At 44.6% G+C, this 26,996-nt stretch overlaps 1 protein-coding gene across 2 annotated transcripts in view; it reads right to left on the bottom strand.

Annotated features, from left to right (window-relative positions):
• SFMBT2 (Scm like with four mbt domains 2) overlaps positions 1-26,996 on the bottom strand; it is a 957,919-nt gene that overhangs the window by 297,016 nt on the left and 633,907 nt on the right. The gene's annotated exons all lie outside the window — the stretch shown is intronic.

Below are 26,996 nucleotides of genomic sequence, written 5' to 3' on the forward strand. Positions count from 1 at the left end.
AGTGATGATAATTGATACATTACTGTATTAGGAAGAAACTGTAAATGACTGATCATGTAATGTTGTTCTAATATGTCTCTTTTATATTAATGGTTTAAACATGTAAAACGTGTGGATTGAAATCAATAATAAAAATGTTGCATTCACAAGGGTGGAGCTGCCATGGTAACCAAATCCTTAGTTAATGGCAGAGGAATGTTTTTGCTACAGAGACGTCTCACAGCTTTTGATTTAGGCAGAGTATGTTTTTCCAATGTTAGTTTGCATAACCTGTACTACGTGTTTACCCCTGGCAGTATGTATTTGGCTGACGGAACTTAAAGCAGCATGTCTTTTACCAGTGATAAATTTAGTTTCTAATCCTGAAAATATAAATGACGTTATTACTAGAGTGTTCGTCCTGGCCTAATGGTGGTGTTGGTATTTCTTGTCTGTTTAAGAACATTGTTTGAATTAGCTTTTCCCTTCTTGCTTGCTGGATCTGTCTAAGTGATGTCATCAGAGCCTGATCTGGAATGTTGAGCGAGGTTTATCCTGTGTGTTCTAAGAGTGACAGTTAGTGGGCCTGATTGAGAGAGAGGGTGCTCGTGGATGTTCCCCTGATCGTCTACATGTGTGTGTATTCCCTGTGTTCCCGCGTCTCCTGGATGTTACCTGTACAGGAGGCTGTCTAGTAAAGAAGCTAACTGTCTCACAGCGGAGTCTGAGCATCCTCTGTACAGAATAACTAGCATTACAATAGACATGTACTTAAGGGCCAAAAACATCTACTTGCTTTTGACCACAACATCTCTTGTGTGGCTGTGGTGTGTGTTGGTGAGAAAAAATAGAGCTGGGAAGGTAGCGAGAGAGAAAAGGAGAGCAAGGCTCATTGCCCCCACAGAAAAACGCCTTGGTAATCAGGCCCTCTGTGTCCGATGCATTTAACATGATTGCTGGCACCTAACGCCTGACCTTTGTAGGGTTGGTGCAGAGTGTGAATGTCCCTTGCAAGAAGATAATTGCCAGAGGTGAAGCAGTACCATCTTTGTGGCCAGGTTAACATTGCAGATGATATTAAAGTGTCGATTATAATGAGACCCGAGAGAATTGGTCTGAATGAGTATTTTCATTCACCACAAGGGGTGACATTTTGTTGGTTACAGTTTGGCACCTTCATTAGCTGTGCAGACAAATCCTGTAAGATGCCATAATGGAATAACAGAAGCACCATTCTCTGAGGTTTGAGCACATCAAGTCTGCCGGGGTGAAGGAAAACTGAGGCAGAGGGTAGCATGGTAGGATTTGCAAGTGAGAATTGTTCTTGTAAGTTACTCCATTCTTTTGAGTTCCCCACAACGCCAATTGGGAGAAAAGTGGCAGGTAGTTGCTTAGTTGACATGAAGCCGAGCAGGCATTATGGGAGATGGCAAAATTCCTTTTGAATCAATTTTAAGTTTCTTTTCTTTAGCTCATATGATGTGCATTTTCCAGTTCTGATACACACAGTAAACAATTATGAATGATCACTGTCTGTGTATCATTTCTCATATGACATCAAAGATGCATTTGTGAGGAATTAGTTGTGGGTTTCAATGCTTGGATGTAGAAATGGCTTTAAATGAACACCAAATTGACCGCCCTAAAAGGTCTTCCAATCCAAAAGGAAAAGCAGTGACATTTCACAGGTTAGTATTCAACTTAAATGCAAATAAAATGTATCCGTGATATCATCAGGCTCAACACAAACACCTTTTTAAGAAGGTATCTTAGATCCAAGATCTGCCTTTTATTTCATCTGATGTCTAAGAAATTGGACGCTGGAAGTCACCATAAAATCTCTTTCCAGAAAAATGTATTTGGTACCGATGAAACACAAAAGGGCCATTAAAGGTCATATGATTCTTCCCAACACTCTAATGTCTAGGGTTTAACACATTTTTAAGAAAGAATCATTTTAATAAAGGTAAGGGTTTTTGTCACTTTCTGTTGCCCCATAGAAAGCACCCAACACCCTGCAGCCAATTTGCTTTATTTGCCTATTATTTTGAAAAAGAATATGTATAAATGAGAATTCTAATCTGTACTTCAATAGGCTCTCTTCAAGGTTTTTATTCTCAAAAGACATTTCCCTAACATCAATTGATTTGATTATAGGTTATCCCCAACAGATAATGGATATCCTTGAAACCCAGTTGACCGGTTTCTGCGACATGAGTCATTTAGTCCACATTCTTCAGGATCATTACTATTCATTATTCGCTATGTTTCAAATGTAGGTCTGGTTGCAGCTTTATTATTTACTGCTGGCAGTCAATCTTGATTGTTCATTCATCTATGATGTGAGGGTATTTGCTTCATATCATTTACATTTTCTGAGCTTCCATCTTCAGGTTTTGAGTCAATTCTTTCTTCCTAAAGAACGCTGAGGTTGTGTGCAGCGTGGTATTTAATAAAAAATAACGTATCAAGTTGGCTGCAGGATCCAACTCATGTAGATAATCCTTTTTGTTGATGAGAAATAAGTACCCCTTCTCTTGTTTGAAGGTGCTAACACTAGTATTCAATAACAGCTTTAGTAAACACTTCTCCTTTCGATTTTAGATAGGTGGCACACCAGCGCTATCTAGGGCTAGTCAGAAACAAAATAAGGAAAGTTCAGTGTTTTCTGTAGGGCAACATGAAGCAACAAAAAACACTTAACTTCATGAAAAGGATCCTTTGATCATTTAGTACCTTCATATCATTAGCTTGGTGTGCAATAAAAAAGCTTATTTGAAAAATGTACAATCCTCCGGTGAACAATAACAACTCTATTTCATATTAATTTTTTTTTTTTAGTGTACACCAGATTTCACATCACACATGGGGATATTGGCATTCCAAAGACGATGGATCAAGGGATGCTTGCGCCATCTTGTTGGCAGTTATTAACAATGTACACCTCTAGCCTGTAATTAAATGTAACAAATACATTGTGGCACCTCACCCCCGTTTGAATAGTTGAATTACTTTGTCCAACACTGACTAAAGGATGTTGGCAGTAAAAAGGTAGACTAAAATTGCTGTATTAGGTAATTGGAGGAAAGTACCTAAATGTCAATACCAGTGGTCCTTACTGCAGGAGTAAATAGGGAAAGTGAAGTTTACAAATGTAATGTTAGTTAGTTTCATTAGTTGGTAAAGAAATTGTTAAAAAGTGTTGAAATTCTTAATGTTGCAAGACAATGTTTTGATTTGTCCAACAAAACGAAATAAACATAATCAGTAATTCACCCTGTTTTAGATAGTGGATATAGAAATGGCCTTCAACTATCACATCCAAGGACATTTGCTAACATACCAAAGGTGCCTAGCATGCTAGGAGCATCCTGCCTCATAGTGGGGTCAAAGTCAAATGTCTTGTTCAGCAAGAATGTTTTCACAATACATAAAAGCTAATCACGATACAGGTAAAATTAGGCTAAAAAGGCAATACACTTTGAAATACCGACATTAATTCAGAAGGAAAAAGCATATATAATAAGAACCCTACCCCATGCAAAAGTCCCCTGTATCCTGTACGAGGAATGGAAGACAGGATGGCCTGGACTCTACATTCTTTCCCAATACAAGACACAACCACATGCACCATTGCAGGGTTGGAGGAATGATGTTGCCCAGCTTCTCTAAGTAATGATGGTAGCACTGTATTCCTCAGCACACTTTATGCTTTGGAAAGAAATCAAACTTGAATTAAAGCCAGATTCACAACACCTTTTTTGGTGCAATTGTTGATATGCGATGAGGTATGCAAGCACATCTTACCACTTGCAGAAGAAAGCTGCATCCCAACACATGAAGGGTGACCAAATGTGCGCATCGCAGGCACATGCATTCAGATGCCCTTTTCCAACCCCTTTGTGCAAACATTATGCATTTCTGCACACTGCAATGACCATTTCGCATTCACAAATGGCTTACGTTTTGAAATGCACAAAATTCAATGACATCCCTCGTGCCTGTTTCAAGCAGACACGGGAATGCACAATGTGCTGGAGGTTTCGGAACCTTTGATGCATTTTCGGTGTGATTCGCTGCTCTCCCACTTGCCAATCTATCCTTCAAAAAAGGATAGAAAATGTTCTTCTTTTATACAGCATTTCCCAATAAAACATGAGGTGCTTACATTAGTGTCGGGAGCTCACTTCCGACCGTAATGTAAAATGGAGCTGACCGGTGCACCGCCTGTGCTGCAGCACAGCTTTTGAGAATAAGGTGACCTGTACATTTCTCAAATAAGTGCAAATAAAAAAAGCGCATCCTATGTACATCCTATGTACATTAGCATTTGTTTTGGAAAATGTGGCCCTAAGTGTTGCCTGGGACTTCCCATCACAACTTCCATAGAAAATCATGCCTGCCATATGCATAACCACCCAACGAGTACGAGTGTATTTATTTGTTGTTTTATAACATTATTATAACTTGCCTAATACCGTACCTGAGTTCGGTTTCTAAGCGCGGATCCAGGATTCGAACCTCTGTTGCTCTGTGTGGTCTTGCTTCCAAGACCAGCACATTGCTCCTGTGCTATCCTCCGTTCACACAGTTTAGCACACTATGGTAGAACACTAATTCTAAACCCTAGGTACAGAGACCACATATCGGTACGATGAATGCAACTAAGGTACGGCTCACACACTCTCATTGTTTTGAGACCAAAATAAACAGGCACTCTGCAATTTGAGCAGAACATCACCAGGGTATTGCCCTGCTGATAATCCCAAAAAGATGGATTAGCTACCTGGTTATTGTCCACCATCATCTTCTTGGGAAAATCCCACAAATGCATCTGCTGTATAATAATTTAATAATAATAATTTCGCATTTATATAGCGCTACGAACCCTCAAGTATCTGAGTGCTGCTTATTATTACCCACGGTGTGCGGTGCTCATTCGTCGACCTCGGAAGGATGAAAGGCTGAGTTTGGCCCTGCCGGGATTCAAACCTGCATAGGCAAGCTCTGCATGCATGTCAAAGCCAAAGGGAGTGCTCTACTCGCTGTGCCACTTGACTGACTAGTATGATGTCTAGCCAAGTTCTAAAGTTGTTGAACCCAAGGTAAGGTAAGCCTTACTGAGTATTGAGTTCTTCAATATGGTTTTATAGATAGACGGATGTATAGCCCATTCTCTGATTCATACGAGTATTGGTTGGGAGGCGGCCTCTGCAGCTATACTCCTCACACACAAATCCTCATGCATCTGCACCATGGAAGCATTCGGATGGAGACAAAACAATGACTTTAGAAGTATGACAAATTAAAATTCCACGGGACCAGTGTTCCAGGGGTGAATATCGGTATCTAAACCATCAATCAGCCCCACACCTCTAATACACCAGAATTATTTTCTGCCTCTGTTCCCTGGGAAAAGTTAAGTGGAGAGATCTTGCTTCCTAATTTGTATGTCCTGGCCTTCCTTCACTGGCAGAAGCTGTAAGGCAGACTGCACCTTCAGCCAGGTTCCAAGGTTGAGGTCTTTCTTCGAGCTTCCTGTGAAGTTTTCTGATGATCTACAAAAGTGGGTCACAGTGATTGATGTAGGACAGGTCTACCTTAGTGACCCAATCCTGGGGTCCCACCAAACAATGTTCTATATGTGTGAGGTCATAACCAGAGTGCTGGTCCACCGGAACAGGTAAAGGGATGAAACAGGAACACAGGGTGTCCCTGAACGAATATGGCAGAAACCTCCTCTCAACAGAAAGAGATCTGAGCTTGTCTTACTAGATCCCGCCCATCTTCCTGTCTGCTGGGTTGAAAGAGCCTCCCTGGTTATTGGATCACCTTTTGGTTCCTGATTAAAGTGGCAGGTCTCCCTTGAAAATCCTGAGAGACCAGACTCTGGCTTCCACAAACCACATTCTGGTATCATATGAAAGGGGTCCCCCTAGAGGGGATGGCCTACTGAAACAAAAGACGCAGACATGTCAATTCACTGTCATTGATGCTGAGGGCTGGAGCTGGCTTCAGGTTGACACAGATACATATGAAAGGTTGTTGGATTTCCTGTCTCCTTTGTTACCCTCTGTGGCCAGGACCCGTAGGGGCCTGTGTGAAGTACCTTCTGTTGGTATGTTAATCGCTGCCATCAGCTGCAGGGCCTAACAAAAGAGCAGGGCATTTCCATGGGACCTTTGTCAGTTAATCATGCTGTGCATGGCAGGGGGATGCTTGTCTTTCCCATTTGGGATGACAGTGAGCCCTCCTCTGCTGTCACATTCAAACTAAATCGGACAGGGAGGACTGTGCCTGTAGGCTGTGTACAGGTCTGTGCTTTTGTTATGGTGTGAGCATAGGAAAATGTGTGTGGGATTAGCCCCACACATTTTACTGAGGTCTGTCTACCATCATTCCAGGTATGTAAAAATGTCAAAAAAGCCCAGGTGAGCCCACTCCCACCTTGTGGATGGTCGAATTTGTGACAGAATGCCATTCTGGACTCTTTCCAGAGGACATACGTAATATACCCCCACTGCTTGGCACAATACAAGGCAAACACAATGCCTAAACATGGTAAACTCTAAGGGGGGCTTCCACAGAGTGCTTCCAAAGTTTCTTGTTGAAACATTTCAAGCCCCCAGTTACTTGTTTCAGGGCAAGGGTAACTTTGCTAATTTGAAGAGCTGCACATGCCACGAGGATACACAATGAACTCTCAAACCTTTGTACATGGATAATGATTATAATTACATCATGTTTTAGTACCTTGTGTCTTTGCATTTTCCTTGCTATTATTAGCATTACATTCCTTTTGCCCAATTAAAAGAAAGGCCTGTAGGGCCACAGTACTCTTAAGAGGCTTTTGCTATCTCTACCAGACCTAACTCTGATAGCGGGGGTCTGAAAGTAGCACCCAAACAGCCATGCCCCTCTTTCTTTGGGGTATCTGTTTCTTTCTCCTTCAGCCACTCAATGGCATCATTCAGGAAATAATGTAAAAGGGTTGGGGAATAGGAGGTTTGATTGTGTACCTAGCCCTAACCAAAATCAGCCTGCTACCAACATTTTCTCCTGTGAAAAATCAAGCCCTTCATCCCAGAAAACAACTTCAGATCCACTGTCCAAGCCTTGGTCCTCTCCCACCTGGATGGTGGCCATGCTCTTTTGGAAGACCTTCTGGTGACTATCCTGACACACAAGAAATGTGTCCTGCATGCTGCAGCAAGACTGATTAAAGGGCTCTGCAAATTCGACCACATCACCCAACCCTCATTGAACTGCACTCGCTCCCACCGCACGCCAGTATCATCTTCAAATCCTTTTGCATCATCTAGAAGGCTGTCATCCTGAAGTGCCCAAGCTGCTTCACTGAGAAACTCAGCATCTGCAGAGGTCTGCGATCCCCCAGAAGTAAGGAAATGTGCAGACTTGAACTACGACTGTGCAGGAAGGATGAACCAGAAGACAGACCTTCTCTATCCACGCTCCAAGAACCTGGGACCACCTCCCCATCAACAGCAGACTTTCCCCACCACTTTTACAGTTCAGGAAAGAGCGCACAACCTTCATCTTCAAGGTATGGCTTCTCCTTAACACCTAGGTCCACACATCCTGCGCTTTACACCCTACCTGAGCCTCTGTGATCCCCTCTCCACTGTCGTCTCCCCATGCTGCCAATTGGCCACAGTCCCCTGTTAGCTCTTCGCTCCTTTTTCTCTGCTTCCCGCACTGTGTTCTTCCCCCTATGATTGTAAAGCCCTCTGTTGCTTCGAGAAGCTAGGTCTGCACTCAATAAATACACTGCACATTTTTATAATAATCATAGTAAAGGTGTTTGCTAAGGCTTAAACAACGCTTTTAACTGGAACTGTTCAGTTATGTCCGCTAACCACTGGCCTTGCTAGGTGGGAAGCTAAACAATGAATGTATTTATCATGAGACCAAAGAACAGTGGAAGAGGACCCTGAGTTTGTTCTGCCTCTTCTGGGACACAAGACTACAAAGAACATCAAGGAAGGCCTCTCCACAAATGAACGCCTTGCAGGGCACAAGCACTGATCAGAACATGTGCACAATGAGACACGTCTTGGCATGTGTTGACATGTGGCTGCCATCTTGGCAGCATGAAGCTCTTCCACACCCCAAGGCTCTGCTTGTATTTCTTCCAGACTCCACGCAGTAAGGATACTTGTTCTGCCACCAGTCCAGCAGATGCCACAGCAACATGGACCCGTGGCTACTCCAGAATTACTGCTGGTGCAGCAAATGCAGGATTGCTGAAACTATAAACCACCACTGGCACAGCTAAAGAAAGACTCTTGTAATCTAAAGGAAAGCCTGTCAGTAACGTGAACCATGCATCAATAGCTGTGATTGGGAACATTATTCATCGCGCTCAACAGGTACAGTTGAGTTTACTAATCGGAGACAGTGCTATGCCCATTGGTGTGGGTAATATGCGAAAGGGAAGTTAACAAAGTGACCACCAGCAGAAAGAGCACGCTACTATTTGTAGTGGGATATCGCACTCACAGGTAAGCAATTTCTTTATCTCATATGGCCTAAAATTATATACACATGTTTGTGATGAACTTGTAACTATCAGGACGGAATTGTGAAAAGATATAGTAGAGGCAAACAAGTAGGGAATGTGTGAGCGACCTGAGATCGCGATACAGAAACTCCTATCATTGAACAGCGTATGTGACGTGAGATTGTGTAGCAGGTCAGACTATTCTGCACCAGATCTTGTCCAGTGTTATTGTGGTGAGTCTGGTACTTTGTACCATTGGTGCAGCTAAGGGTGGATGACTACAATGGTGAAGGTCTGGTCTCGGACATCATGACATGACAGCAGCTGGCACGTCACATGTTTGAATCCTGCAGAAGGTCTGACTCAGACTTTCATCCTTCCAAGGGTTATGAATGAAGTACCTTTAAAAATGGAATAACAATGGTTCCTGATAACATTTAGAAGCTGGAGGAGGCAGACCTGAAGTACTATATAAGAACACAATTATATAACACTGCACAATTTCGAATTTCCCACTAATGTATATTACATTTCTTAAAACTGAATAGCATTTGTGCTATGGGGTCGACTCTTAGACGCTTGGCTTTTTGGTTTTAGAGCTGTGTTTTTAAAAAAAGTGAAATGGAATTAAATGAAATTAAAAAATGAATTGAAATGGAATTAAGTAATGATGATGATCAAGCAATGATGATTACATTATTATTATTATTGTGTATTAATGTATTACACTATGTATTTGTAAAAGTTTATTTATGAACTAAAAACAAATAAATAAATAAGAACACAATATCATTATTATCAGAAAGGTGCAGGCAGTTGTGGGCACTCTGTCTCAGCAAATGGTCAAATTCATATTCATGGTCACCGTTCAAGCAGGATCCCACTACAAAATGGATGACGAAATGCATTTAGATATGTTCAACCCTCGCCTTACTCAACACAATCTGTATGCTTCAATGCAGATAAAAATCTATCTTCCCAACAACACATTGTGAAAAAGGATGCAATGGTTTAGTATCAATCTCTCTACTCTGCAAGATCGAGCCCTTCCTCTCACATTACGACTTCCAAATGGTGGTGCAGACCTAGTGATCTTGCAGATCAATGAGAGAAATACCTTCTTTGCATAGATTCCGGCTGCCCACTTGACACTCTCAAAGCTGCAAACCATGCCAAGGCTTGCCTCATGACAGGTTCTAGGGAATTCTACCACATCACCCCTACTTTGGCTCCCCATACTGGCTAGGATGTGGTTCAAAACTGCATACCACAACTATAAGGCAACCACTATCAGTGGCCAGCCGACGTGAAGGCCACACTAAACACATCTCACAGCATGAGTATCACCAGACTGGAAACTAGGAAGCAGTCCTCCTTTTGCTGCAATCCAGTCCTCTGGAACTTAACGTGCCAACCAGACTGCCCCAAGTCTCTTTTTGTTTAGGAAAGAACTGAAGACCAGGGTCTTCCAACAACACCTTGGTGTCACCTAGATACTTCACATTCCAAAGTATATTGTCCTATAATGATTGTTAATACTGTTTACTTGCCTCGGGAGGACAGCTCAGGTACAACGTGCTCGCCTTGGAAGCAGGACGACACAGAGCAACACAGGTTCGATACCCGGGCCCGCGCTTAGAAACCTCTGGGTATTAAGTGCGTTATAAATAACCTATCATATCATATCATCATATCATTTGTTAAATTTGCACTGCCAGGGTTTTGCACTATGCCCCGTATAACACTCGCTCTTTTTTCATCATAATAATCATAATAATAATAATAACAACAACAACAACAACAAAGTGGCTTCCATCCCTGGCATTGGCAACACCTTTTCCCGATTCTAGGGGGGCATGCTTCCATGAAGGGGTGGTTGCTGCATTTTCCTTTGACGAGACTCAGCGGCCACGACACCCTTTTTTATACTTCTTTTTGGTCCATGCATAGCAATGGTTTCTGTGGGTTAGACCCATTGGTCCATATGCCGCACTGCACAATTAGGTTCATGTCTGCCACAATCCCCCTCCCCACTGTGCCTCTGAGCCAGTGCATTCACGTCATGGTCTCTAAGATTACCTGCAAAGTGTCTCTTCATTCCATGAGCAAATTGCACAAGATGTTCGCCAGCATTGGGGGCTGGATGGCGCCTGCTGTCCAGCGCAGATCCCAAGGTTGCGGACATCTTAATCACTGGGATTGAACCCGTCCGTCTGGCACCGAGCTGTCAGTTTCCTTTCCGCCTCGCCTGGCTGAGGTTTAGTGGCGGTATAAATCGATTCTTATATTCATGTTTCATCGCCGTTTCATTGAGCATCATTGCTGCTACTTGACGCTCAGCAAATGTTTGCCAGATTTAAATGCCCTCAGTGAGGCCAAGGTGACTCTATCCCTCCCACCGCCGGATAATTATTCCATAGTATGTCTATGATGTTTATGGAAGTTAAAGGCTTCATGGGGAGAAGGATTACGTTATTTGCAATACAATTGATTGCAAAGCACTCCAGGCTAGACGGTGGCCTTCAATATGCTACACAAACAAGCTAACCCACACGCCATCTTTAATGTTATCATTTCTTTCATCGAAGTTATTATGTAGTGTACAAACTAGTTAACGAACACACCATTTATATGGGCATTGTTTTTAATGTTTCACTTTAATCAATTGTTTTATCAAAGTTATGAATGCTACCTAACCCACAGACCATCATTTATATAGGTATGTTTGTTTTTGAACTCTTGCATTTTTTGAATTTCTTTGCTCAAAGTCATTACTGCAGTGTACAAACTAATTAACTAACACACCATCATTTGCATATGTACATATGTTTTTGCGTATTTGATTTTTAGCTATTGCTTTTTTTTAGTCATTTTAAAGGGTGTGTCTAGCCAGCAGGGCACCAGACAAAGAAAGGGGGCAACAAAAGCAAGTCATAATGACATGGTAAATTGAGTAATCAGGAGAAAATGGCACATCTTTGCAATACCTGTGGACTATACCATGAACAGTATGTAACAACAAAATAGAAATATACATGTTCAAATGAAACCTGAGTGAAAACAGTGCAAAAGAGACCAAGGCCGCTAGCACAATGAAATCCAAAACCAGGTTAAACCCCCATGGAGGAGGGACTAAGTGGGGAAAGTATACAATCTACACAATACTGCAACGTCAAAAGTCAACTCTTGCAGTCTAATGGTAGGTACAGTGTTCCTCACAAACAAATGGGGGCCACTGGTCGTTGGGCAGAGTAGGAACAATCCAGCTCCTGGAAGTGGCACGTAACCCATCCAGGAACCCCGGAAAAAAGGAGAGGCAGCCTCGGCACCCACAGGCAACTTTGCAGTCAATGAGCGTCCAGGGGACCTGGACGGCTGCGGCAACATTCATGAGATGACGTGATTCCCCGATGTTCGTTTGGTTGGAATCCATGGTCATGGTCTATTACATGAACAGTACCAGCGCAGGAACAAGCTGGTCTACTCCCCGCACCACCCAGTTTTGTTAAGAAGGTCACTCTGGCAGCATAGTGCTTTTGTCCCCTGGCCCATCATCTCGCCACTCTAATGGCCTTAATTATGCAACCGTCCATCCAAGCACCTCTGCTGCCACCTGACCAGCCAAGGATCCAGGGGGAAAGCAGGTTTCTATCGCGCTGCACCCTCACTGCACCGCTAACCTCAGAGTCCGGACACACAGAATAAAAGTGGTACCCCCAGACGGAAGCTTGACTGTCAACTCGTTTATCCGCATCCCCATCGTTTGCCTCCACTATGCTTATGTCACAACTCCCTGGCATTGTCTTACAAGCCCCGCCAACTCATTAGTGGCACCCCAGTGAGGGGTTAACTGCCCACAGCGCAACTGTGTTCCTCAGGAAGAAAATAGTGTTTACCAAGATAGTTGAATGCTTTCATGAATGAGACATCTGCTTATAAAAAATTAAAGCCAGGTGTACAGAGCACAAACAAATGTACAAGTCTGGCCAGGGCTAGATAGCACGGGCATTGCATTTATGCAACATGGCATAAGAAGGGCTCAATAAAAAGCAGCTATTGTTAGATCAACCAGTGAATATTCCAGGACAGGTGGGCAGTGGTAGAGGCACCCCACAGTAAACAGCTGCTGCTGCCCCCGAACGCGGGAAATGTTAAATGAACCGTGGGCATGGCCGTAATTTTAGGGGGGGACAGGGGTGTTTGTCCCCCCCAACTTTCATGGCACACCATTTTGTCCCCATTCATTTGGCAGGGGCACCTTTTCTTCAGATGTCATGTCCCCCCCCCCAACATTATCAGCAAAGTCACTCCACTGACCGTGGGCCTTCATGGCAATGCACTCATGTGGGGTGTGGTGCAGAGAGAGCCCCTCGAATTTGTGTTATAACTATACACTGCACCTTTGTGGCTTTTAGAGAGTTGGTGAGCTCCAAAATGTGTGTGACTTCAAGCTTTGGAGGACGTTTATTTATCACCATCTTCTCTAGTGCCAGGGACTTTATTACTAGTGTTAGGGTATATATTGAGAGCTGCCCTAGCTTCGCCAAGCAACAGAGCACTTGCCAAAGGGGTATAATGCAGGGATTCTGGGAGCATAGTTTGAGATGATCGTCTATCTGTTGACATTTGATTTGCTTTCCGTTTCTTTTGTGTTGCCAATGTCTTGCTGCAAGGGGACTTGAGGCCACCACAGATTGGAAGTTTATCAGCTAGGCAGCCCGGCTTTTTCGCACTGATTGGGGCACATTATAAGATCCCCGGTCCAGAAGAAATGCCGGAAAAAATGCCTGTAATACCGGCACCAGCATTTATTCCGGACCAGGGAAACACAAGTTTGTCAGTGCGTGCAGTGATCTACTGGCAGACCTGACCTGCCAGGAGTCCAGGTCCCTAATGGCGAATAAATGCCAGAATCACTGGCACCAGTGCGAACAGTGCCGGTTATTCCATCAATGCCATCCTTGGAGTCCTATAGGACACCACGGAATGGGAATTTACCAGCATCTCAGCTGCCTGTAATAGTCCGGTTATAAAGCACTATCGGGAGCGCAAACGGAAAGGCATTTTTGCTGGTATCCCGCCGGAATCCCAGACGGGATACCAGCAACACTGTAATGAGGGCCATTGTCTCCTAGATAATCCTGCACGGGTTCAACATGATGAAAGTAGGGATGGCAGACGGTGCAGTCCCTTCAGGGTGGGCGATACGAGTAGTGATGTAAGAAACGCCTCCATCAGAAGTGGAAAAGCACATTTGGCCTCTGAAATGTCTGCGGCGATCTTCAATGAAAGACTGTGTTTATGCCCCCAAACCCCACCGAAGCAGCCACTCAGGAGGTTGGAATGTACCGCCCGTCCTGAATGGCCGAGAAACGCCCAGCACGGAATGTAGGAGTGTTCGATCCACTCCACCATGCGCTTTAGCAGAGCTCTCTGCGGGCAGACAATCCTGTGATCTGGTTGGCAGCAGCAAGTGGGTAAGCAGCCAACGTTCAGCATGCCCAGACCTCGGTAAACGTGCCAGTGTCTCCGGAAAGGTAATTCAAACAGCCCTGCACTCGTATGCCTCAGTTTCCTGGATGTGTGTTCTGCCCCTTGTATTTCCCAGTCTTCTGTAACCTTTCTGCTGGGCATATGTTCACTTGGATGCGTTACCATGGGCCTCGTTTTGAGCCAAACCTTCATTTAACATTCTAAAAGGGCATTCTGAGACCATGAACTATTTAATTTTAAAAAAATCAATGCCACTTTCGGACAACTCAATACATCTTCAAAACAAAGGGCTGCTCATATCCAGCAATCATCTGTTGTTGACCATTGAATGTCGTGTTCCCCACCTCTGCGCAGCTGGGGACGTTTCTGATTTGTTCTACAATTTAAAAGGTGCGTTGCCAATTTAGAAATGTAGTTGTTCATTGCCCTCATCAGACCTCAATGCGAAACCCACTCCACCAAGACCTAGAGGCAACTCCTGCAACCAGTTATGTGTATTCTGCAATGATTGCAATCACACAGTCCAAGCACAGGCTCTTAAGTGCCACACAACATTGTAAAATGAACAGACATCCTAGGATACACTCATTTGTTTACGGAGGAAACTCTAGCGATTCAGAACTCTATGGTACATATAAGTAAATTATGTGCGATTCAGAACTCTATGGTACATATAAATAGATTATGTGTGATTCAGAACTCTATGGCGATTCAGAACCTATGGTACATATAAGTAGATTATGTGTGATTCAGAATTATATGATACATAAAAATAGATTATGTGCGATTCAGAACTCTATGGTACATATAAATAGATTATGTGCGATTCAGAACTCTATGGCGATTCAGAACCTATGGTACATATAAGTAGATTATGTGTGATTCAGAATTATATGATACATAAAAATAGATTATGTGCGATTCAGAACTCTATGGTACATATAAATAGATTATGTGCGATTCAGAACTATGTGGTACATATATTAAGTAGTTTATGTGCGATTCAGAACTCTATGGCGATTCAGAATTATATGATACATAAAAATAGATTGTGTGATTCAGAATTATATGATACATAAAAATAGATTGTGTGATTCAGAATTATATGATACATATAAATAGATTATGTGCGATTCAGAACTCTATGGTTCATATAAATAGATTATGTGCGATTCAGAACTATATGGTACATATATTAAGTAGTTTATGTGCGATTCAGAACTCTATGGCGATTCAGAATTATATGATACATAAAAATAGATTGTGTGATTCAGAATTATATGATACATAAAAATAGATTGTGTGATTCAGAATTATATGATACATATAAATAGATTATGTGCGATTCAGAACTCTATGGTACATATAAATAGATGATGTGCGATTCAGAATTATATGGTACATATAAGTAAGTAGATTATGTGCGATTCAGAACTCTGTGGTACATATAAATTGATGTTGTGCGATTCAGAACTCTTTGGTACATATAAATAGATTATGTGTGATTCAGAACTCTATGGTACATATAAATAGAGTAGATTATGTGTGATTCAGAACTATATGGTACATATAAGTAAGTAGAGCATGTGCGATTCAGAACTCTATGGTACATATAAATAGATTATGTGCGATTCAAAACTCTATGGTACATATAAATAGATTATGTGTGATTCAGAACTCTATGGTACATATAAGTAAGTAGAGTATGTGCGATTCAGAACTCTATGATACATATAAATAGATTATGTGCAATTCAGAACTCTATGGTACATATAAATAGATTATGTGCAATTCAGAATTATATGATACATATAAATAGGTAGATTATGTGCGATTCAGAACTCTATGGTACATATAAATAGATTATGTGCAATTCAGAATTATTTGATACATATAAATAGAGTATGTGCAATTCAGAACTCTATGGTACATATAAATAGATTATGTGCAATTCAGAACTCTATGGTACATATAAGTAAGTAGAGTATGTGCGATTCAGAACTCTATGATACATATAAATAGATTATGTGCAATTCAGAACTCTATGGTACATATAAATAGATTATGTGCAATTCAGAATTATATGATACATATAAATAGGTAGATTATGTGCGATTCAGAACTGTATGGTACATATAAATAGATTATGTGCAATTCAGAATTATATGATACATATAAATAGGTAGATTATGTGTGATTCAGAACTCTATGGTACATATAAGTAGATTATGGTACATATACATAGATTATGTGCGATTCAGAACTATATGGTATATATAAATAGATTATGGTACATATAAATAGATTATGTGCCATTAAGAACATATGGGATGAACTGGAATGCTCGTGCATATGTCGTGCGTGCACGTTTGTAGTGTTGAATTTAAGATCTAATGATGTGTGGACAAGTGGGCTACCTCAGGTGCAAATGGTACAAGTGGCAAGAGAAATGCAATTCAGAGTTGGCTCCTGTGGACAAAGTAGCAGCATTCAGCGCAATCACATTTTGGTGGGCACAGCTCCCACTTACGTGTGTGTGTGTGTCTAAAATCCAAGGTAATCGGCCCTGAGTTACACAAAAGCATGAAAGGTGCAAAGTGTTGGAATGGCTTCAATTTATATAGTACATTTATTTACAAAAATTAATAAATAAACAAAAAGCATGAAAGGTGCAAAGTGTTGGAATGGCTTCAATTTATATAGTACATTTATTTCCAAAAACTAATAAATAAACAAAAAGCATGAAAGGTGCAAAGTGTTGGAATGGCTTCAATTTATATAGTACATTTATTTCCAAAAACTAATAAATAGAAAACAAGGTTAAAATATTCTTACTGTAGGCAATGCATTTATTATGTACTTATATGGTTAGTAAAAGGAACACACAGACCTCCATTTTACATGAATACCATATATACCATATATACCATATATGTGTGTGTGCCATTCTAACGTATGTCATGTACACATTTCCCACAAGGCAATTTTTTTTTGCATATATATATATATATATATTTATTGCGCTATGAACCCTCAGGCATCGGAGCGCTGCTTATTTCCCACGGTGTGTGGTGCTCATTTATCGACCTTGGAAGGAAGAAAGGCTGAGTTTGGCCCTGCCGGGATTCGAACCTGCGTCGGCAGGCTATGCATGGATGTCAAAGTGAGCGTTCTACTCATGCTATCTGACCGGCTGGTAGTACATTTAGTAGTACATTTACACAAATAGTAGTACATTTAGCCTTTTCCTGCTATACCACCATGGGCCCGATTCATGGAATATTTGCCCGGTTCAAAGTGAATTTGCACTACTGAAAAGAGACTTTGCACTGCCGACACAAACACTGATTCATGGAACTGTGCATTTTGCCATGCAAAGTACGAGAAAAGTCATTTTGTGCTGCAAAAATGATTATGCTCGACTTTGCCCGGATTTTGTACTGTAAAAATAGTTTCCATGAATCAGGGTTTGTGTCGGTAGCGCAAAGTCTCTTTTCAGCAGTGCAAATTCACTTTGAACCGGGCAAATATTCCATGAATCGGGCCCCATGTCTTTTGAACTGAAGCAGATAATACTGCCCCCTCCATCCTGTGCTTCAGGAGGGACCTGAAGACTCTACTCTTCAGGCAACATCGCCCCATTTGCTGATCGCTAAATGAGCCCTACATCTTCCCCTCCGGAGCCCCACCCCTATGCAACCCTGCTCCTCTGCTATCCCTGCGCTCCACCTGCAACCCCCTGGGTGTGTCCCCTCTGCTCATCACTCTGGGCAATGCTGCAGGGCCGGCCAAAGCGAGGCAGGGTAACTGCTGTTACCATCAGCAGGCCGGGAGAGGGGCAGCCCAGCTTCGCCCCCGTCTGCTCCTCTCCTCCCCCCAGCTAGAGAGACACGCAGTTGAAGTGGGAGAATGGAAAAACAGGCTCCCGTTCTTCCCCTCTCGCGCCTGGCCTAAAGGATCACGGCTGTCATGACCGCAGCCTCCAAGGAGTCAGGTTTAGCCCAACTGCCTCGGAAGCCGGGTCACAACTTCATTTCCAGGCTCCCATCGGCTCCCATAGGGGCCTTATGGACCTTGTCCTGGCGCCAGTGGCGCCAGGCTCATAAGGGGACCCAGTCCCGGCACAGGACGTGCCGGGCTCATGATGCAAGGAAGGGTGCTTGGGTGGACCTACCTGCTGCAGACCATGCTGCTCACTCACCTGCAGGATGAAATCCTCATCCATCCATGGCTGGAACTACTTTACCTTCTGGGTGTGGCCAGCACCACTCCCTGGGACTGGATACTGGAACTATTCTGGAAGCTGGGACTTCTTTCCTGGGCGAGGCTGCTGTGGAAGGAGACACCTAAGCACTCCAGTAGGCTATTTAAACCACGCCCGATCAGAGCAACGTGCTTCGCGTTATTCTGCAATAGCAGCAGGACGCTCACCGTGTCAGCTCCAGAGAATCTGCAACTTCTGCATCTAGGGAAGAGAAATCCGTAATCTTACCTTCTGAAATACCATCTTTGTCTTCAGCAGCATCTGAGAAGGGAAAAGAACACCAGGTTAGCACGAGATAAAACCAGCGCAGCACTTACCCAATCCATCGGTGCATCTCAAGCCACGGGCTGCAGCTCCCCATTGTTTGGCACCCTGTGGAAGCAAGGAAATTGGTTAGTAACCTTCGTGAACCTTTTCCTACCTGCGCTGCATTCTTCTCGCCTCCGCCGACGCTGCTACTCGCATCTGCAAAACAAAAGGACATCATTAAGAAATACAAAACTCCATCCATACGCACGTGTTTTGGGCAGCTCCCATCTTTCTCACTCCTCGGCGCATTCCTCGACATCTATTTTTCTACCCAGCTGCTTCTGCAACCTGAAAAAGGAAAAGAGACATTAAGAAGTGCTTTAAACTTCGAATTGACATTTCTTACTTACTTGCCTGCAATACCTTCGCATTTCCATCGCTCTCCATTCAAGCAACCGCCGTTCGTGCTGCTAACGACGGCCTAGCTCCAAATCTTCATCCTCTGCAACCAAGAGGCTGGACAATCAACCAGTGAAGTAACTGGCTTCGGCGCCCCTGCACAGACGCAGGATGGAGAGCTCCGCTTTCACCTATATAAGGTGAGCACATTTAGCCTACGAACTACGTGGGGATTACCAGGAAGGGGAGTCAGCTTGCCTGTCAGGCTTATATATCCTATTAACCCATTGCTCTCACAATTGCAGACACCTCACTCTTCAGATCAAGATCTCAGTGAGGAGAGGGCCTTTCCAGGGTGGCATTCGAGGCCTGCGCGTGACCCTAGAAGACTCCGAGAACCCCCCGCCCAGACCTGCGCCTCCGAGGGATTCAGGTGAGCGTTACAGAACGCGAAGCCCACCGCAATATTCCCACCCAGGCGCAATGGAAACCTCGGACACAGATCAACTGGCTCAAATGCTTGGGGAACTAAGGGCAGAAGTACACGCATCTCGCCAAGAAACAAACGCTTTACGAAGGGAGTTGATCATGGCCAAGGAACGGACTGATGATCTGGCCAGACAGTTGCTACAGGCTCAAGCGGGACAGACACCACTGCCTCTCTATGGAGGGGGCGGCACGCCTACAACTTCAAGTAATCCGGTGCAAATTAATCTGCCAGGGAATGTGCCTTTGGCCCCACCCGAACGTTTTTCCGGAGATCCAAAGCGATATGCAGTATTCATCAATCAATGCCGCTTGCACTTTCTGTGTAGACCCGCCGCATTCCCAACGGACCAAGCCAAGGTAGCGTTTGTACTCTCCTATCTTAGCGGTAGTGCTGCAGATTGGTCCATTCCTCTCGTGACACAGGATGACCCGCTCCTCTATCACTTTCAAGACTTTCAGACCAGTATGGAAAAGTTGTTCGCAAGGCATTCACAGGGGCAGGCCTTGGACAATGAACTCCTGTCACTCAGACAAGGTAATCAGGATCTCCTGGCTTACATAGCGTCCTTTAATAGACTGGTGGTTGAGACCAGGTGGCCTGAAGATAAGAGAATCACGCTCTTCTACAGAGGCCTACGTGGGGAACTTAAAGACGTTTTAGCACAGGTGGTTAATCCGCCGCAAGACTGTTCAGATTATATCGACCTAGTGGTCCAATTAGATCATCGGCTACAGAACAGGAAGTACGATCGATCCAGATTTGAAACCCGGGTACTTTCGAGACCTCAGAGCTCCGCTAAAGGGAATGACTCCGTGGAACCAATGCAAATAGGAGTAGTAAAAGGACCATTAACTCAGAAAGAACGGGAAAGAAGAAGGCAATTACAGCTGTGCCTATACTGTGGGAATTCTGGACATTTCCTTCGTGATTGCTCAGTGAAACCAGTCAAGAAGACCGTAGGAGCTTCTGATAAAAATGCTGAGAAACTGGAATCGGGAAACGACCTCGCCCGACAAGCGTAGAGGTCCGCTTGCCGAGCGTTAAAACCAGTTCCTTGACCTCGCATTTGGTTATGCCTATGGTCCTCATAAGTCCCAAAAGACCAGATCGCATGCATGCTATCAAAGTATACATTGATAGCGGAGCAATCGGTAATTATGTGGACCACGACTTGGCTACCAGGATGGATCTTCCCCTATGTCCCAAGATGGTAAAAGACGTAATCACTACAGTGGATGGTACTGAAATAGCTTCCGGACCAGTTTCTCATACCACCATGGAGGTAACGTTGCTATGTCAAGGCGGACATCGGGAGAAGATCGTGTTTGATGTAATCAAGGCCCCGCAGTTTCAGGTGATTCTGGGAATGCCTTGGTTGGAAAAGCACAATCCTCAGATAAACTGGCGAGCCAAGGTAATTCGGTTTCCAGAATGCGCTTCAACCTGTTATCCTCAGTCCGAAATCAAGCTAGCAGCCATCACTTCCGAGGACCCCCGATTACCTCTGGAATACCAAGAGTTCAGCGACGTCTTTCAGAAAGATCAAGCCAACACCCTGCCACCACATCGGTCATACGACTGCCAGATAGACCTGATACCTGGGTCCACCCCTCCGTGCAGCAGAATATATGCCCTCACTGAACCAGAAAACCTCCATCTCAGGCAATACTTGGACCAGTACTTGGCTAACGGATTCATCCGCCCCTCGAAATCCCCGGCTTCCTCAGCTTTGTTCTTCGTCCCGAAAAAGGAAGGTGACCTAAGAACGTGTATCGATTATAGCGCCCTGAACCAGATTACAGTAAAAAACCGATACCCGTTGCCATTGATTCCTGAATTATTGGACCAGGTAAAAGGCGCCTGCATATACACAAAGTTAGACCTCAGAGGAGCTTACCATTTGGTACGCATTAAGGAGGGCGACGAGTGGAAGACGGCCTTTCGCACTAAATATGGATTATTTGAGTATCAAGTAATGCCCTTCGGACTATGTAACGCACCGGCCGCTTTCCAGTATTTCATGAATGATGTCCTCAGAGAACTTATTGATGTGTGCGTAGTCGTTTATATTGACGACATCCTGGTATACTCAGCCTCAGAAACTGATCATCGTAGACACGTCACAGCGGTTTTACAGAGACTTCGCCAACACCGCTTGTTTGCTAAACTGGAGAAGTGCACCTTTCACGCAAAGGAAGTGGAATTTTTAGGGTTCATCTTATCACCCAACGGAGTTCACATGGACTCAAGAAAAGTGGATGCTATCACCAAATGGCCTTCCCCAACTTCCGTTAAAGGTGTGCAGAGCATGCTGGGCTTCGCTAATTTTTACCGAAGGTTCATTCCTGAATTCTCTCGGGTAGTCCAACCTATCACGGCTCTTCTGAAAAAGAATAAAAAATTCGAGTGGACTCCAGAAGCCGAACAAGCCTTCCAAGAATTAAAAGCCAAATTTATCTCTGCTCCAGTCTTAAGGCATCCCCGTCCAGAACTTCCCTACATCGTTGAGACAGACGCTTCCAGTCTTGCAATGGGGGCGGTGCTGTCACAAAGAGACCCCGAAACGCACCAGTTACACCCTGTAGCCTTTTGGTCTCGCAAATTTTCGGCTCCTGAAATCAACTACACAATTACGGACAAAGAACTCTTGGCAATTAAGTCCGCCTTTAAGGCCTGGCGGCATTATCTTTTGGGAGCCCGGCACACAGTAACTGTAATCACGGATCACCGTAATCTCCAGTACCTGAAGTCAGCTAAAGCTCAATCTTCGAGGCAACTACGCTGGGCTTTATTCTTCGCAGAATTCGATTTTGCAATTACATTTCGACCAGGCGTTAGGAACGGAAAAGCAGACGCCCTTTCCCGGATAGGGGTAGACGAATTTACAGCTAATCCGGAGCCGGTGCCAATAATTCCTGAACAAAAGATACTAGGAGTAATCAACACATTATCCCTCGAAGAGATTAAAGCAAGGGTCAATAAGCTCATAACTCCCGAAGATTCATCGAATTGGCAATTGAAAGGAAAGGACTTTACAATAGATCAGAACCTATTGTATTTCCAAGGAAGACTATTCTTACCCTGCGCGGACTTACAAAAACAGGTCATCACCTGCTACCATGATTCTCTAATGGAAGGACATCCTGGAGTTGCCAAAACCTCAGAGAAAATTAAAAGGCATTTTTGGTGGCCATCTTGGAGGAAAGACGTTAAGGAGTTTGTGGCTTCTTGTGGTATCTGCGCACAAAACAAGAGTCAGAAGGAAAAACCAGCAGGATTATTACGTCCAATAGACATTCCACCAGGCCCTTGGCACACGCTCTCGATGGATTTTATCACGGATTTACCCCCTTGCTCCGGATACAACACAATTCTAGTGATCGTAGACCTTTTTTCAAAAATGGCTCATTTTATCCCACTGAAGGGTTTACCTACAGCTTCCATTCTAGCCCGAGAATTTCTTGAAAACATTGTCCGGTTACACGGTTTCCCTTCAGTACTAATCTCTGACCGAGGGAGCCAATTTATTTCCCATTTTTGGCGGAGTTGTTGTCGTTTAGCACAAATTGATGTACGACTTTCCACCAGCCATCATCCTCAAACAGATGGGCAGACTGAGAGAACTAACCAAACTCTAGAACAATATCTGCGCTGCATGTTGCATCAATCCGAGGGTACTTGGAAGGATGTCCTTTGGATTGCTGAATACGCTTACAATAATTCAATCCATTCTGGGACGGGAAAAACCCCTTTTTTCCTGCTGTATGGAAGTCATCCTCGAACCTCAAATCTGGACCCACCTCAAGCTCTCGGAACACCTGCTGTTGACCATCTGCATTCGACAATAACTCAAGCATTTAAAGAAGCCACAGCTCATCTTCAACGAGCTAAAGAGTCATACAAAAAAGGAGCAGACCAACATCGAAAAGAGGCTCCTCAATATCAAAAAGGAGATCAAGTCTGGCTGTCCACTAAACATTTATCTTTAAAAGGGCCACGCACCTTCAACCCAAGATATTTAGGGCCCTACTCAATCACGGCCGTGATTAACCCAGTGGCTGTCAAACTAGAATTACCTACTCGAATGAAGATACATCCTGTCTTCCATGTTTCTCTCCTGAAACCTGTGCAACCCGGAACCCGTTTGACTAAACCTCCTGAGCCAATCCAAGTTGACGGAGAATACGAATTTGAAATTCGAGACATCTTGGACTCCAAAATTTCCAAATCAAAACTATACTACCTGATTGATTGGAAGGGATATGGACCCCAGGAGAGATCTTGGGAACCCTCAGAATATGTACATGCACCTCGTCTAGTCCGAAAATTTCATCGGGCTTTTCCCAACAAGCCAAAACCTCCGGAAAAGACAAGCTTGGGAGGGGCCTTGAGGGGGGATGCTGTCATGACCGCAGCCTCCAAGGAGTCAGGTTTAGCCCAACTGCCTCGGAAGCCGGGTCACAACTTCATTTCCAGGCTCCCATCGGCTCCCATAGGGGCCTTATGGACCTTGTCCTGGCGCCAGTGGCGCCAGGCTCATAAGGGGACCCAGTCCCGGCACAGGACGTGCCGGGCTCATGATGCAAGGAAGGGTGCTTGGGTGGACCTACCTGCTGCAGACCATGCTGCTCACTCACCTGCAGGATGAAATCCTCATCCATCCATGGCTGGAACTACTTTACCTTCTGGGTGTGGCCAGCACCACTCCCTGGGACTGGATACTGGAACTATTCTGGAAGCTGGGACTTCTTTCCTGGGCGAGGCTGCTGTGGAAGGAGACACCTAAGCACTCCAGTAGGCTATTTAAACCACGCCCGATCAGAGCAACGTGCTTCGCGTTATTCTGCAATAGCAGCAGGACGCTCACCGTGTCAGCTCCAGAGAATCTGCAACTTCTGCATCTAGGGAAGAGAAATCCGTAATCTTACCTTCTGAAATACCATCTTTGTCTTCAGCAGCATCTGAGAAGGGAAAAGAACACCAGGTTAGCACGAGATAAAACCAGCGCAGCACTTACCCAATCCATCGGTGCATCTCAAGCCACGGGCTGCAGCTCCCCATTGTTTGGCACCCTGTGGAAGCAAGGACATTGGTTAGTAACCTTCGTGAACCTTTTCCTACCTGCGCTGCATTCTTCTCGCCTCCGCCGACGCTGCTACTCGCATCTGCAAAACAAAAGGACATCATTAAGAAATACAAAACTCCATCCATACGCACGTGTTTTGGGCAGCTCCCATCTTTCTCACTCCTCGGCGCATTCCTCGACATCTATTTTTCTACCCAGCTGCTTCTGCAACCTGAAAAAGGAAAAGAGACATTAAGAAGTGCTTTAAACTTCGAATTGACATTTCTTACTTACTTGCCTGCAATACCTTCGCATTTCCATCGCTCTCCATTCAAGCAACCGCCGTTCGTGCTGCTAACGACGGCCTAGCTCCAAATCTTCATCCTCTGCAACCAAGAGGCTGGACAATCAACCAGTGAAGTAACTGGCTTCGGCGCCCCTGCACAGACGCAGGATGGAGAGCTCCGCTTTCACCTATATAAGGTGAGCACATTTAGCCTACGAACTACGTGGGGATTACCAGGAAGGGGAGTCAGCTTGCCTGTCAGGCTTATATATCCTATTAACCCATTGCTCTCACAATTGCAGACACCTCACTCTTCAGATCAAGATCTCAGTGAGGAGAGGGCCTTTCCAGGGTGGCATTCGAGGCCTGCGCGTGACCCTAGAAGACTCCGAGAACCCCCCGCCCAGACCTGCGCCTCCGAGGGATTCAGGTGAGCGTTACAACGGCCCAGACACCCGCCACGAGAAGAGTTTGCCCATCTACCAGACGACCAAATACCCTGGTACAGGAACATACGGATGTGTCCATCTGCCTGCCCAGGAGGCCGCCCTGCCCATGCCGATACCTGCGGCACAGATCACCTAGACTAAAACCTACACGTCGTTAGAGATGCCATGACGACCTAGCCAACGGTCAGCACACCTGTGCCAATATACACACTGGACACTCCCGCACCAATCTACACGAAGAATATACCCAGTGCTATGACGTAGGCGACAGACATACTCACGGACGTGCATCTTTATTATTTTCCACATAGGTTCTCAAAATGCAGAAACGCAAGACGCATCATGAACTCATCTAAAGAGCTTGCTTACGCTTCTCCCAAACCCAGGTGCCATAATGAGAAATATAACGAAGACACGATACTGGTCATAAGACAATATGATAACATAACCTAAAGCGCCTGTGCACCAAACGGTTCCACCTATACACCAGGCCTAAGTAGGCCGCAAGCAAGAGCTCCCATGGACGTTGAAAGAACAAAAGTCAGGTTGCTGATCCTGCAGAATGAGCCTGGCGAAAGCAGACAGCCAAGGTCGTAATGTTGCAAACCCACATTCCAAAAGCAGACCATCAAGGGCACGATGTTGCAACCTCGCACGCCGCGCACCAACGTTAAAGTCGCACCTGCAAATTAAACCAGGCACACAGTGGAAAAACAATATTAATTGTGCAGAATTCTGCCTCAAACACGGTCCCACCTCACGTGACCAAGCCGAACCTGACAGGATGCCAAGCCCAGGAGAAAGAAGACGTCTGGATCCCTCGTTACAAGACACAGGCAGATACACTTAAAAGGGTCAATGGACATCTGCGACAGTGGGAGTAGTCGGATTTCCAGCTCATGAATAAGTCCTCACATTGTCTGCAAGTACTCACAGTGAAACATTGTTGCAAATGACAGGTACACCGAGAGCTGGGAACAGCGATGGTCCCAGGCTGGGAAGCTCGCGGGCGCACCAATCAGAACATGGGGCTCTTATCACTGACGCCATTAACATTAACCAATCATCAGGAGTCTTCATGTAACAATTCTCATGTATCTAATTGTAGGGACAACCCAGATATATCACCTGACTAACCCTTGCCCACTAATATTGTTCTCTATACGTATGCTATACTAACCCTACCACTCGAGCAACCAATTAAGAGTGGCGATAGGTTTTTTGCTAACTTTCTAAGGTGACGCAAGTAGCGCGTCATACTAAGGTAAAAAGGTCCTGCGAGCCCACAATTGTGTGTGTGTCAGGACGGACGCATACGATCCTCAACCCATCCCTGTCGTTTTTGTATAATAAACAGCAGAGTCACCTTGCTTCTTGTGTGTGTCTCATACTCTATCTCTTCTGGGATATACGGGAGGAGTTGGGGCCTCCCTGCCCGGAGGTCTGCGGACGGCCCGGCCGACCCCGGCAGAATTTTCCCCCCGACACAGTCTATGCAACACAAAGCTGAGGAAGGGCGAGGTGTGAACAATCACCTCACCCTTTCCTCCAGGCACCAAGGTGCTAAGCACCTAGGGAAACCAACAGTCAGGAAGGGCCAGGTTCAAAGACCAGCCCCCCCCGGGGGCCAGACAGTGGGCTATCCGGCCGGGGGCTGAAACACAGCAGCCCCCACTACTATACATATCAAAGACCCAGGGCCTCCCTGGGTCCTATAAATAAGAGCTCATGCTCTGAGAAAACACAATCAGTTTGTGGCCCTGAACGGGGACCCAAACAAACAGGAGGTGCACTGTTTACT

This window comes from Ambystoma mexicanum, chromosome 12, assembly GCF_040938575.1.
Source record: "Ambystoma mexicanum isolate Mex_15411 chromosome 12, UKY_AmexF1_1, whole genome shotgun sequence".
Taxonomy (NCBI): Eukaryota; Metazoa; Chordata; class Amphibia; order Caudata; family Ambystomatidae; genus Ambystoma; species Ambystoma mexicanum.